Source organism: Oncorhynchus keta, chromosome 33, assembly GCF_023373465.1.
Source record: "Oncorhynchus keta strain PuntledgeMale-10-30-2019 chromosome 33, Oket_V2, whole genome shotgun sequence".
Classification (NCBI taxonomy): domain Eukaryota; kingdom Metazoa; phylum Chordata; class Actinopteri; order Salmoniformes; family Salmonidae; genus Oncorhynchus; species Oncorhynchus keta.
Genome location: NC_068453.1, coordinates 12,644,815 through 12,658,967, shown reverse-complemented (window position 1 = coordinate 12,658,967; position 14,153 = coordinate 12,644,815). Strand labels below are relative to the sequence as shown.

Genomic DNA, 14,153 nt, shown 5'->3' with positions numbered 1-14,153 from the left:
TTATTATTAGAGATGATGGTGATGCTATAGGCATACAGTAGGATATGCAACTCTGTAGACTGCAGTAAATGGGGAATAACTGGAGATTATTGTAGAGTGATTTTGATAATTGGCTCAGAGGTTGTGAAAAGGACAGATAAGAATTGTGGGTAAGATACTGTAGATCAAGTATCTTATTCCTGGATAGATCTCTATGACAGTGGCTTACACACGCAGTCACGTACACACACACACACACGTACACACACACACACACACGTACACACACACACACACACACACACACACACACACACACACACACACACACACACACACACACACACACACACACACACACACACACACACACACACACACGGACACACACACACACGGACAGACGGACGGACACACACACACACACACACACACACACACACACACACACACACACACACACACACACACACACACACACACACACACACACACACACACACACACACACACACACACACACACACGCTGGCGGACGGACGGACGGACGGACAGACAGACAGACACGCACACACTGATCGACCAGTCAATCACAACCTTCCACATTGTGTCGTGTCTGTGAGAGATTGGGTTGGTAGGAGGAGAATGTACTGAGCCCTTGTAGAATCTGGAGGCTTGGTACTGATAGCAGGAACAATGACACTAAAACTAGCTGAACAATGTGTCTGAGTGTGCATAAGCACGTGCATGAAACATCTTGGTTCTGTAACTCTCATTGATTTTATAGGTATACGTTCCAAAAATATATATAATAATGGAAACATGTAGAGAAATAAATGACACTAGAACTGACTGAACAATGTGTCTGAGTGTGCATAAGCATTGGGATATTGACATTATTCTAGTCTTGTCCCATCTGGGAATGGGAGTGTCTATAAGTGTGTATTTTAGTTCTGAAAGACCAGGTCTAGAAAGAGAATGTATCGCTCATCCCACAGTGTCTCTTCAGTCCCTGATATGAATGCTCGGCTATGCAAAGCCAACTGACATTTACTCCTGAGGTCTTGAACTGTTGACCCTGCTGGTCATCTATGAACATTTCAACATCTTAAACAAGGATCTTGCCTACATGACCATGTAATCTTATAATCACTAACCCGGCAGGGGTGCCAGCGAACTGGGCACCCCTCGGAACCCGGTTCCTCATAGGTTCCTGCCTTTCCATGGATTGTTTTCTTAGCCTCTGTGCTTCTACCTCTGCATTGCTTGCTCTTTGGTGTTTTAGGTTGGGTGTCCAGCCAGGTCACTCGAGATCCAAGGTGATATTTGACATTTGTCCAGGTACCCAGGGCGTCGGGAGATGCCTTTAAATCTGGCCACTAGGGGCAACAGTAAGGACTATTACCATTAAGTAGGCGTATGGCTTGCTGAGGCATTGCGGATGGGGATAGTGGATAGGAGAAACCAGCGAGCTCCAGCTCTGAGGGTCGCCTGCTCAGTCCCAGCACTAGGCACTCTTTAAAACATTTTTTTAAATGAATTCCTAAACCTGGAAAACACTGTCACGTTTACTCCCACTCCCCCTCTCCGGCACTCGTTGTCGCCAGTGTGGTGATTAATACACACACCTGTCACCATCGTTACGTGCACCTGCCCCTCATGAGACTCACCTGGACTGCATCACTTCCATGATTTCCATCCCTCTACCTGTCACTCCCTCAGGTTCATTCCCCAGTCAGCCTCGTTGTTATTTTCCTGTTCTTATGTCCAGATGCTGTTCGTGTTTAGTTCCATGTTTATTTATTATTAAATCCACACCCGTACTTGCTTCTCGTCTCCCAGCGTCTGTGTTACAATACCGAAGTCAAACCGTGTCAAACTGTGAGATCGTGTTATCTGTATAGCCCTTTGTGACAGCTGCTGCTCTTAAAAAGGGCTGTATAAAATACATTTGATTGATGAATGCACTGCCACGCTCTCAATAGTCTAACGCGGCTTCCTCTCCTCATCTCTTCTGCTCATATCCTCCCCTTCATCGCTCCTTATCCATTGTTTACTCGTGAGAAAGCGTTGTACTAGTGAAAGCAAATACCTGGTACAAAGCCTCATCCTTTTGCTCTCAGCTGTGTCTTCAGTGTCACAGAAGATGAAAGAGAGAGGACACGAGGAGAGGATGAAGCCACTTTAGACTACTGAGACATGTCTGTGATGTGTGGGTAGCACCGTACTAATGCAAATCACCCACTTGTATTATTTCACGTCTTTCCACACTATTAATAATCAAGGGGAAACTCGTAGGATGGGATGACGCGTTGTTGCGTCCAATTTAACCCAAATAACTATTTTTATTGTGTAGGACTCACTTTGCTCTTTATCCCTGCGTCTCCTAGCAACAGGCTATTTTCTATATAAATGCTTCCTGTCTGTCTGCCCACCTCGGCGGAGCGACGAGTGGAGGAGCACCTATGAGCATTCTCTCACAGGATTGGCTGAGGCAGGAGCAGGCGAGGGCCAGAGGGTTGTCCGGACTGACTGCATATGTGGTACAGTTGGGGCAGAGGAGAGAAGGGTGTGAGAGAGGAAGGGAAAGAGAGAGGGAGAGAAGAGAGGAGTGACAGTTTACTTTCTGAGGAGGAGGGAGGACAGGCACCATAGTAGGGCAGCTACTGCGGCCGAGAGGAAGAGATTCAGGAGTTAGTGTTAGGCATTGGTCCCTGGTTGTGTGCATTGGTGCTATGATGAACAAGGCGTACACGTCGGGTACCATGAGATGCTATCAGGAGACCACCCATCCTCCCAAACAGGTGGACTCTTTACCGGTGTGTATGTTTTGTGTACACTGTACTTTTTGTTGTGGTTGTTGATTCAACAAATTATTATTTAGTAACTGGTTCCACAGACTTTTATAGTTTACTAAACTTTTCGGTCAAAGTGATACCTGAACATAACATTTTTGGTTAGCCCAAACATAGCTTTAACGTGACAAGACGTAAGCCCACACATTCAAATTGTGCTTGTAACACAGAATGTTTTCAACATACTTGATTACATTGTGCATTTATATGGAAATTATTATTCAACATGTCCTCACCTGGGATTGGAACTCACAACCTCTTGGTTCATAGAATTCCAAGCTTTCTGCTACGTCACGTCAGTGTCAATGACTGGTTTCACCTGTATTCCTATACTTTAAAAGTCAACTCCAGAAAAACGACTTGATTTATCATAGTGATTAAGGATCAACATTAAAACAGAAAACCCTAGAATAAGTCAAATCAAATCAATGATGAGAAAATAATCAGATAGCTGACACAGACGTGGTGGTGTGTCAGGAAGTTAAGAATGCCGTGAACCGGGAGGTCGTGAGTTCAAATCCCATGTAAAGAAACATAGAATCGTATCTGTTATGTGGTACGCATATCTGTACCTGCTTCAAAGACAGTGTGTCTGACAGGGAAGCAGGTCAGTTTGGGCTTCCACCCCTAGAGGATTTGAAGAGATCTGTGCCTGCCTAATGGCAAACTATACATTGAAATGTAAATGATGGCACACTGGTTCAAATCACCTGTTGAAGTCAGTAGAACACAGGTAGCCTGACACTAGCCTAACAGTAATCCAGAAACAGTGAGGAAGGGTTTGGGGAAGCTACTCCAAAGTTCACAACAGGGCAGAGCGGCAGGAACACTGTGCAGTTTTAGGAAAATAGAGTTAAGAAAATATTTACTAAATAAACTAAAGTAAGAAAAAATAAATTGAGGTAATTTGTACATGTAGGTAGGGGTAAAGTGACTATGCATAGATAATAAGCAGCGAGTAGCAGCAGTGTAAAAGCAAAGGGCAGTGGGTGTCAATGCAAATAGTCTGGGTGACCATTTGATTAATTGTTCAGCAGTCTTATGGCTTGGGGATAGAAGCTGTTAAGGAGCCTTTTGGACCTAGACTTTGCGCTCCAGTAGCGCTTGCAATGCTGAAGCAGAGAGAACAGTCTATAACTTGGGTGACTGGAGTCTCTGACAATTTTTTGGGCCTTTCTCTAAAACACTGCCTAGTATATAGGTCCTGGATGGCAGGAAGCTTGGCCCCAGTGTTGTACTGGGCTGTACGCACTACCCTCTGAAGTGCGTTATGGTCGGATGCCAAGCAGTTGCCATACCAGGTGATAATGCAACCGCTCAGGATGCATTCGATGGTGCAGCTGTAGAGGATCTGGGGACCCATGCCAAATATTTTCTTCACAACATTCTCGTTGTATTTGGTCCATGATAGTTTGTTGGTGATGTGGACGCCAAGGAACTTGAAACTCTCAACCTGCTCCACTACAGCCCTGTCGATTTGAACGGGGGCATGTTCAGCCCTCCTCTTCCTGTAGTCCGCAATCATCTCCTTTGTCTTTCTCACGTTGAGGGAGAGGTTGTTGTCCTGGCACCACAATGCCAGGTCTCTAACCTCCTCCCTATAGGCTGTCTCATCGCTGTCGGTGATCAGACCCATGATCGTTGTGTCGTCAGCAGACTTAATGATCGTGTCGTGTTTGGCCACACAGTCTTAGCAACTCACCCCTGAGGGGCCCCCATTTTGAGGATCAGCATGGCAGATGTGTTGTTGCCTACCCTTACCATCTGGGTGCGGCCCGTCGGGAAGTCCAGGATCCGGTTGCAAAGGGAGGTGTTTAATTCCAGGGTCCTTAGATTAGTGATGAGCTTTGTGGGCACTATGGTGTTGAACGCTGAGCAGTAGTCAATGAACAGCATTCTCACATACAGTTGAATTCGGAAGTTTACATATACTTAGGTTGGAGTCATTAAAACTCGTTTTTCAACCACTCCACAAATTTCTTGTTAACAAACTATAGTTTTGGCAAGTCGGTTAGGACATCTACTTTTTGCATGACACAAGTCATTTTTCCAACAATTGATTACAGACAGATTATTTCATTTATTTCACTGTGTCATAATTCCAGTGGGTCAGAAGTTTACAAACACTAAGTTGACTGTGCCTTTAAACAGCTCGGAAAATTCCAGAAAATGATGTCATGGCTTTAGAAGCTTCTGATAGGCTAAATGACATCATTTGAGTGGATGTGGATGTATTTCAAAGCCTACCTTCAAACGCATATTCCAGTCTGTGCAAGCAAAACAGTCCTGTAGCGTAGCATCTGCGTCATCTGATCACTTCCATATTGAGTGAGTCACTGGGACTTCCTGTTTAGTTTTTGCGTGTAACCAGGAATCAGGAGGATAGAATTATGTTCAGATTTGCCAAATGGAGGACGAGGGAGAACTTTGTACACGTCTCTGTGTGTGGAGTAAAGGTGTTTTTTTCCTCTGGTTGCACATGTGACGTGCTGGTAGAAATGAGGTAAAACTGATTTTTTCCTGCATTAAAGGCCCCAGTTACTAGGAATGCCATTTCTGGATGAGCATTTTCTTGTTTGCTTATGACTTATAAGGCTCTGTGTCGTCGTTCAGCTACGACTCGGTGAAACATAAGATATTACAGTTCTTAATTTCCCATTGGTAGGATAGTCTCGAATGAAGCTCATCCAGTTTATTCTCCAGTGATTGCACGTTGGCCAATAGAACGGATGGTGGAGGTGGGTTACCCACTCGTCGACAGTTTCTCACAAGGCCTCTTGATTTGCGCCCCCTGTATTGCCTTATTTTCTTCATGTGAATAACAGGGATTTGGGCTTTGTCTGGGAGCAACATTATGTCCTTCTCGTCTGATTCATTAAAGAGGTGAGTAATCGCTGTTCTGATTTCCAGAAGCTCTTTTCGGTAGCATCAACATTATTGTCACGCCCTGATCTTAGAGATCCTTATTATTATCTATGTTCGGTTAGGTCCGGGTGTGACTCAGGTGGGAAAGTCTATGTTTACTATTTCTTTGTTTTTGGCCGAGTGTGGTTCCCAATCAGAGGCAGCTGTCTATCGTTGTCTCTGATTGGGGATCATATGTAAGTTGGCATTTTCCTTGTGGGTTTTGTGGGATCTAGTTTTCTGTTTAGTTACTGTTGCCTGCCAGAATGATGCATTTTTTGTCTTTGTTATTTTGTTTTGGTGTCATCAATAAAAAGACAGTGTACGCCTACCACGTTGCGCCTTGGTCCACTCTTCATTCTACAAACGAGAGCCGTTACAATTATGTACAAAATAAGTTACAAACAATGCGAAAAAACGCACAAAATAGCACAAAAGGTTTGGAGCCCATAAAACAGCAGCCATCCTTTTTTTAACTAGGCAAGTCAGTTAAGAACAAATACTTATCTTCAATGACGGCCTAGCAACAGTGGGTTAACTGCCTTGTTCAGGGGCAGAATGACAGATTTTTACCTTGTCAGCACAGGGATTCAATCTGGCAACCTTTCGGTTACTAGTCCAATGCTCTAACCACTAGGCTACCTGCCGCCCCATTCTGGTATATCCTTCTGAAAGTAGGATAAACCACCCTTCGTCGGAGGATAACTTTACTACAAAGTTTTATTATTGTACTTTTATTTGACTAATTTCTTCTGATTGTTCTGTAGCTATCGGAATGTGTGAGGATTGTACCGTGTCAGTGAATGTTATTGACTGTAGTAATAGTGTAGAGCAGGGCTCTCCAACCCTGTTCCTGGAGAGCTACCATCCTGTAGGTTTTCACTCCAACCCCAATCTAGTACAGCTGATTCCAATAATTAGCTGAATCAGGTTAATTACAACTTGGGTCGGAGGGTAGCAGGAGGGTAGCTCTCCAGGAACAGGGTTGGAGAACCCTGGTGTAGAGTACTGTGATAATACTGTATTAGAGTCATATTTACTGTAGTTATAGTATAGACTAGAGTACTGCCGTAATACTGTATTAGAGTACTGTTGACTATAGTAATAGTTGACTATAGTAATAATGTAGACCAGATTACTGTAGTAATACTGAATGAGAGTATTGTTGACTGTAGTAATAGTGTAGACCAGATTACTGTAGTAATACTGTATTAGAGCATTATTGATTGTGGTAATAAAATAAAATCAAATCAAATTTTATTTGTCACATACACATGGTTAGCAGATGTTAATGTGAGTGTAGCGAAATGCTTGTGCTTCTAGTTCCGACAATGCAGTGATAACCAACAAGTAATCTAACTAACAATTCCAAAACTACTGTCTTATACACAGTGTAAGGGGATAAAGAATATGTACATAAGGATATATGAATGAGTGATGGTACAGGGCAGCATACAGTAGATGGTATCGAGTACAGTATATACATATGAGATGAGTATGTAGACAAAGTAAACAAAGTGGCATAGTTAAAGTGGCTAGTGATACATGTATTACATAAGGATGCAGTCGATGATATAGAGTACAGTATATACGTATGCATATGAGATGAATAATGTAGGGTAAGTAACATTATATAAGGTAGCATTGTTTAAAGTGGCTAGTGATATATTTACATCATTTCCCATCAATTCCCATTATTAAAGTGGCTGGAGTTGGGTCAGTGTCAATGACAGTGTGTTGGCAGCAGCCACTCAATGTTAGTGGTGGCTGTTTAACAGTCTGATGGCCTTGAGATAGAAGCTGTTTTTCAGTCTCTCGGTCCCAGCTTTGATGCACCTGTACTGACCTCGCCTTCTGGATGATAGCGGGGTGAACAGGCAGTGGCTCGGGTGGTTGATGTCCTTGATGATCTTTATGGCCTTCCTGTAACATCGGGTGGTGTAGGTGTCCTGGAGGGCAGGTAGTTTGCCCCCGGTGATGCGTTGTGCAGACCTCACTACCCTCTGGAGAGCCTTACGGTTGAGGGCGGAGCAGTTGCCGTACCAGGCGGTGATACAGCCCGCCAGGATGCTCTCGATTGTGCATCTGTAGAAGTTTGTGAGTGCTTTTGGTGACAAGCCGAATTTCTTCAGCCTCCTGAGGTTGAAGAGGCGCTGCTGCGCCTTCTTCACGACGCTGTCAGTGTGAGTGGACCAATTCAGTTTGTCTGTGATGTGTATGCCGAGGAACTTAAAACTTGCTACCCTCTCCACTACTGTTCCATCGATGTGGATAGGGGGGTGTTCCCTCTGCTGTTTCCTGAAGTCCACAATCATCTCCTTAGTTTTGTTGACTTTGAGTGTGAGGTTATTTTCCTGACACCACACTCCGAGGGCCGTCACCTCCACCCAGGGTCTCGAGCTTGATGACGAGCTTGGAGGGTACTATGGTGTTGAATGCCGAGCTGTAGTCGATGAACAGCATTCTCACATAGGTATTCCTCTTGTCCAGGTGGGTTAGGGCAGTGTGCAGTGTGGTTGAGATTGCATCGTCTGTGGACCTATTTGGGCGGTAAGCAAATTGGAGTGGGTCTAGGGTGTCAGGTAGGGTGGAGGTGATATGGTCCTTGACTAGTCTCTCAAAGCACTTCATGATGACGGAAGTGAGTGCTACGGGGCGGTAGTCGTTTAGCTCAGTTACCTTAGCTTTCTTGGGAACAGGAACAATGGTGGCCCTCTTGAAGCATGTGGGAACAGCAGACTGGTATAGGGATTGATTGAATATGTCCGTAAACACACCGGCCAGCTGGTCTGCGCATGCTCTGAGGGCGCGGCTGGGGATGCCGTCTGGGCCTGCAGCCTTGCGAGGGTTAACACGTTTAAATGTCTTACTCACCTCGGCTGCAGTGAAGGAGAGACCGCATGTTTTCGTTGCAGGCCGTGTCAGTGGCACTGTATTGTCCTCAAAGCGGGCAAAAAAGTTATTTAGTCTGCCTGGGAGCAAGACATCCTGGTCCGTGACTGGGCTGGGTTTCTTCTTGTAGTCCGTGATTGACTGTAGACACTGCCACATAGTGTAGAGTACTCTAGTAATGTCACATTAGAGTATTGTTGACTGTGGTAATATTGTAGAGTACTGTAGTAATACCGTATTAGAGTATTGTTGATTGTAGTAATAGTGTCGAGTACCGGGGTAATATCGCACTAGAGTATTGTGGACTGTAGTAATAGTGTAGAGTACTGTAGTAATACCGTACTAGAGTATTGTTGACTGTGGTAATAGTGTAGAGTACTGTAGTGATACCACATTAGAGTATTGTTGACTGTGGTAATAGTGTAGAGTACTGTAGTAATACCGTATTATAGTATTGTTGACTGTGGTAATAGTGTAGAGTACTGTAGTAATACCGCATTAGAGTATTGTTGACTGTGGTAATAGTGTAGAGTACTGTAATAATACCGTACTAGAGTATTGTTGACTGTGGTAATAGTGTAGAGTACTGTAGTAATACCGTATTAGAGTATTGTTGACTGTGGTAATAGTGTAGAGTACTGTAGTAATACCGTATTATAGTATTGTTGACTGTGGTAATAGTGTAGAGTACTGTAGTAATACCGCATTAGAGTATTGTTGACTGTGGTAATAGTGTAGAGTACTGTAGTAATACCGTACTAGAGTATTGTTGACTGTGGTAATAGTGTAGAGTACTATAGTAATACCGTATTAGAGTATTGTTGACTGTGGTAATAGTGTAGAGTACTATAGTAATACTGTATTAGAGTATTGTTGACTGTGGTAATAGTGTAGAGTACTATAGTAATACCGTATTAGAGTATTGTTGACTGTGGTAACAGTGTAGAGTACTGCAGTAATACCATATTAGAGTATTGTTGACTGTGGTAACAGTGTAGAGTACTGCAGTAATACCATATTAGAGTATTGTTGACTGTGATAACAGTGTAGAGTACTGCAGTAATACCATGTTAGAGTATTGTTGACTGTGATAACAGTGTAGAGTACTGCAGTAATACCATATTAGAGTATTGTTGACTGTGATAACAGTGTAGAGTACTGTAGTAATGCCGTATTAGAGTATTGTTGACTGTAGTAATAGTGTAAAGTACTGCAGTAATACCATATTAGAGTATTGTTGACTGTGGTAATAGTGTAGAGTACTATAGTAATACCGTATTAGTGTATTGTTAACTGTAGTAATAGTGGAGTGCTGCAGTTTGGATGTCAGCCAGTCTGTAACTGTCTGGCTGTTCATTTTCCACCTGGCTAACTCAGTTCTGCCTGTGGACCCAGCTCACCATCTGTACACACACACACATACAGGCACGCACATGTGCACATAGACACATACATGTACACACACACACACACACGCACACACACACACACACACACACACACACACACACACACACACACACACACACACACACACACACACACACACACACACACACACACACACACACACACACACACACACACACTCACACATTACACACAGCCGTGCTTACGCCTGGACTGGTCTCATGTGCCTTTCAGTGTCTCTGAGGAGAAATGATGAGAAAAAAAGAAAGAGAGGAAGAGAACACGTCCCATTCCGATGGAAAGAACAAACGCTGCTCTCTAGTGTACTGGAAAATGGATTCCTCTAGTTTGCATAGCTTTCTTCCTCTATATGCAGTTTTAAACCTGTATGCAGAATCACAGAGGTAATGTAGTTACTTTGAAATAAGGGCCTGGGTTTACAGTACATGCTTCTTGTACAACCCTACAGCTGTTCAATCAATGACAGATATTGACAAGCTGTTCCCTTGGGTCTCTCGTGTGTGTGTGTGTTTGTGTGTGTGTGTGTGTGTGTGTGTGTGTGTGTGTGTGTGTGTGTGTGTGCGTGTGCGCGTGCGTGTGCGTGTGTGCCTATGCGTGCACTCAGTGACTTCTCTCTCTGTTCTTGGTCTGTATGTGACCTGTGTTTAAACCCATCAAGATCAATACTTCTCTACTCCCTGATCTCTGTCTCCACTATAACTGCTCCCACTATCACTTATATGGCCTAAATACACACATACTCACGTAAAGGCGATGTACACAGGCACACACTCTCTATCTTGTTATCAACAGGAGCGTTCTCTCTCTCTCGCTCGCACCCGCCCTCCCTCCGTCCCTCGCTTACTCTCTCCCAGGGACATGAGCCAGCCACACAGAGTCCATTACTGCCAGGTAATGGTTGAATGTCGCAACCACAGGATGTCGTTAAAGACCTGAGTGAAGAGAGCTCTAATGGGTTTTGTTCAGGTTGAGCTGATTTCGCACAGCAATAGAGATAGGCCGCGTCTCAAATGGTACCCTATTCCCTATGTAGTGCACTACTTTTGACCAGGGCCCATAGCTAGGGTATCAGAGCGTCAGGCCAATTTGAGGAATCTTATTAGCTCTCTCTTTCCGCATTGCTGTTCGATCTGTTTGGTGAGTCAGTCATCAGGGTCACGGTGTTTGAGGAGTTAATACGAGGTGTTTAAGTAAGCAAGATGATCAGGATGAATCACTTGTACTGCTTACATAAGAGTTTCTGTACAGCAATGGGACACCGGTGTCTATCCCTGTTTCAACTCTCTGTAACTGCTATAAAACATCTCCGAAGTGCTGTTTTTGAATCTGTGTTTGTGTGTGAGAGAGAGAGAGATTTATTTATCTAGTATCGCATCTGATCACACAGCCGTTTGACCTGAGAATGTGGGAAATGTCCGTCCTGTGCTCTGCTGCGGTCGGTTGTTTATGATGCTGCTCTGTTTACCGAACACTGAGAGGGAGTATTATTGGAGGCCGACAGAGACATGAGAGATAGAGAGAGGAGAGAGAGATGGAGTATGCGGAAGCCTCCCACACAAAGGATTTGCAAGGTCTCCCGTCCACTTACCCTCTCTCCTCTCGCTCACGCTCAAAATAAATCACTCAATATAGAGTTACTGTGCGCTCTCTTCCTTTTTGCCACATCTAACCCTGAAGCTTGTGATGAAACACACAGACACACGTCGACAAAGTCATAAAACTAACTAGTGCTGTGTCTCAATAGTATATAGTGGCTTCCTCTCCTTGTCTCCTCTCCTTCATTTGCTCTGACCTAAATGCACAGAATGGGTTAGAGTGATGCAGGTTGACGTTTATTGTCAGGAGTCTTGTCCTGGAAGCCGAACTGTTTAGATAGGTCAGTTGCAAAGTCAAAATGGGCTATATTGTAAAAATGTAGGAAAACTAAAATGTGCTCTTTGGTCTTAATTTCGAAAATCAGATTTTATGACTTTGTGGCAATGCCAGCTAGTGACCACTCTGCATAGCTGCCTCCAGAGCAAGATTAATGACGGAAAAAAACGAACCTGCTAGAAGGATATGGTGGATATCTACTAGGTTCACAAATCCAGTACTTTCACATCAGTGCATTTAGATGTAGGATCTTCATTTGATCACTCTTTTGTTGCTCAGAATTTTACACATACACACTTTGTGATTTACAGAAATTCTATGAAAACCCACACTAAGACACGGTTATATTAACAGTATTTCACTTTTCACGTAGCATACTTTTGGAGTAGCCTATCCACCAATCAAGCAACATTATGGTCTAACTACACTGTTGCTGCAGGATTTATTTTGCTGTGACAATATAGGTCAAATTAAAATCCAACATCTGTAGGAAGGAACGTAGATATGGGAAGGATACCACTTTGGACAATTGAGATTCACAGTTTATAGTGGCTATTTACTTTCACAGATTCCCTGGTTGAAATGGTTTCACTATGAAATATGAATGTTAAAAAACCTCTCCTCTCAGTTGCAAAGGTGTGAAAAAAGTTCCAGAGGAAAATAATGGTCAGAAAGAAACCACAGTTTATGTTTTTGCAGTAATTCAGGACAGGAAATACCAGATTGAATGTTGTGACGCTTTCCCTGAGCACTGTGTAATTGGCCATGGCTGTTAGGGGAGTGTGTTAGGGGTGTGTGTGTGTGTGTGTGTCTGTTATTTCCCAGGGCTGTGGAGAGTGATTCTTGGCACTTGGATCTGATTCTAATGATGTTGCTTACAGTAAATCCAGCTATGCTCTGTACCGTAAAGAAAAGGGTGTCTTCCACATTTAACCCAACCCAACCAAGAGCTCAGCCTACTGTTGTGGACATGCCTTTTACTAAACTAAACCTTTTTGACTGCTGAACTGGTATAGACCGGAAACAGAGAGTAGAGAGGAGAGGAGAGGAACTGAAAGGAAAGAGAAGTAAAAGGAAAGGAGCTGTAGGGGGCCAGGAATATTGGAGAGCAGCCTGATCACTAGAAATAAACTTCAATTTCGGACGTTTGAAAAGGTCCTGAGAACGTCGATATATGCCTTCCTCCACACTCAAAAATGTTTCACAAGCGATTGCCGAGAACTCATGATGCTCGGAGCTGGAGCTTGCTGCTTAGAACACTGCACCACCGCAGATCACAATGCTCTAGCAAGCCGTGGTAATAATTGATGCTAATATTGCGTTGTTTTTAATTATTTTTGTTTTAAGCCTTTCCCAAACCATAGCCCTAACCTTAACCAATCAGAATGAATGCCCAAACCCCCAAATGAATTGTTTTCATTGTTCCCCCCTAATCAGGGACTGATTTTGACCTGGGACACCGGGTGGGTGCAATTGATTATCCGGTAGAACCGAAAACCAGCAGACTCTGAACTTCATAGGGTAAGAATTTGAATACCCCCGGCCTAAACTGTTACCATTTGAATTGTTTCTGTTTAAACCCTATAACCACGCGGAATTAATGCTTGAAAAACAGACGTTCATCCATAATACTTTGAATTTCGAGGGGAAACTATGAGATCTTGTTGCAGCGAGAGCGGCATGTTGACATTGACAGGCAACTGGCGTCCAGGCGTACATTATGGCCCAACTCTGCTATGACAAGAGGTGCCCATTATGGGTCTACTCTGACACGGCAGGGATGACCTTTTGACAGGAAGCATGTGCTGTATTAGTTAACAGGTCAAAACACTGATCCGCCCTGGCGACTGCTGTTGGGTGGTCTCAGGAAACTCAACATGGATTTATTGTAAAGTTTTGTCTAACGTCTGGACTTCAAGGAATGAGGTCCATCTCCATCTCCGAAAACAAGATAAAACACCATCTGTCCCTCTTGTCTTATTTGTGGTAAATAGAACAGGGTTTCACAACTCTCGGTCCTAGCAGGGGATGTTGCTGCCTGGTCCCTCAGATTTCACAAGTGACAAATACAAGGGGGTCTTGACACCAGCTCTTCCACTCTTCCACTGAACACTCACCAGACCTAGCCAGGTAGCTGTGGAGTTGTTATGTTATTGTGTTATTGTTATGGTGACTCCCTCCACTGTCCCTGTGTGATTGAGTTAGTCACTGCCACCCAGG

At 43.8% G+C, this 14,153-nt stretch overlaps 1 protein-coding gene across 2 annotated transcripts in view; it reads left to right on the top strand.

Annotated features, from left to right (window-relative positions):
* Positions 1 to 14,153, top strand: part of LOC118366240 (cGMP-inhibited 3',5'-cyclic phosphodiesterase 3A-like) — an 84,704-nt gene that overhangs the window by 41,802 nt on the left and 28,749 nt on the right. The gene's annotated exons all lie outside the window — the stretch shown is intronic.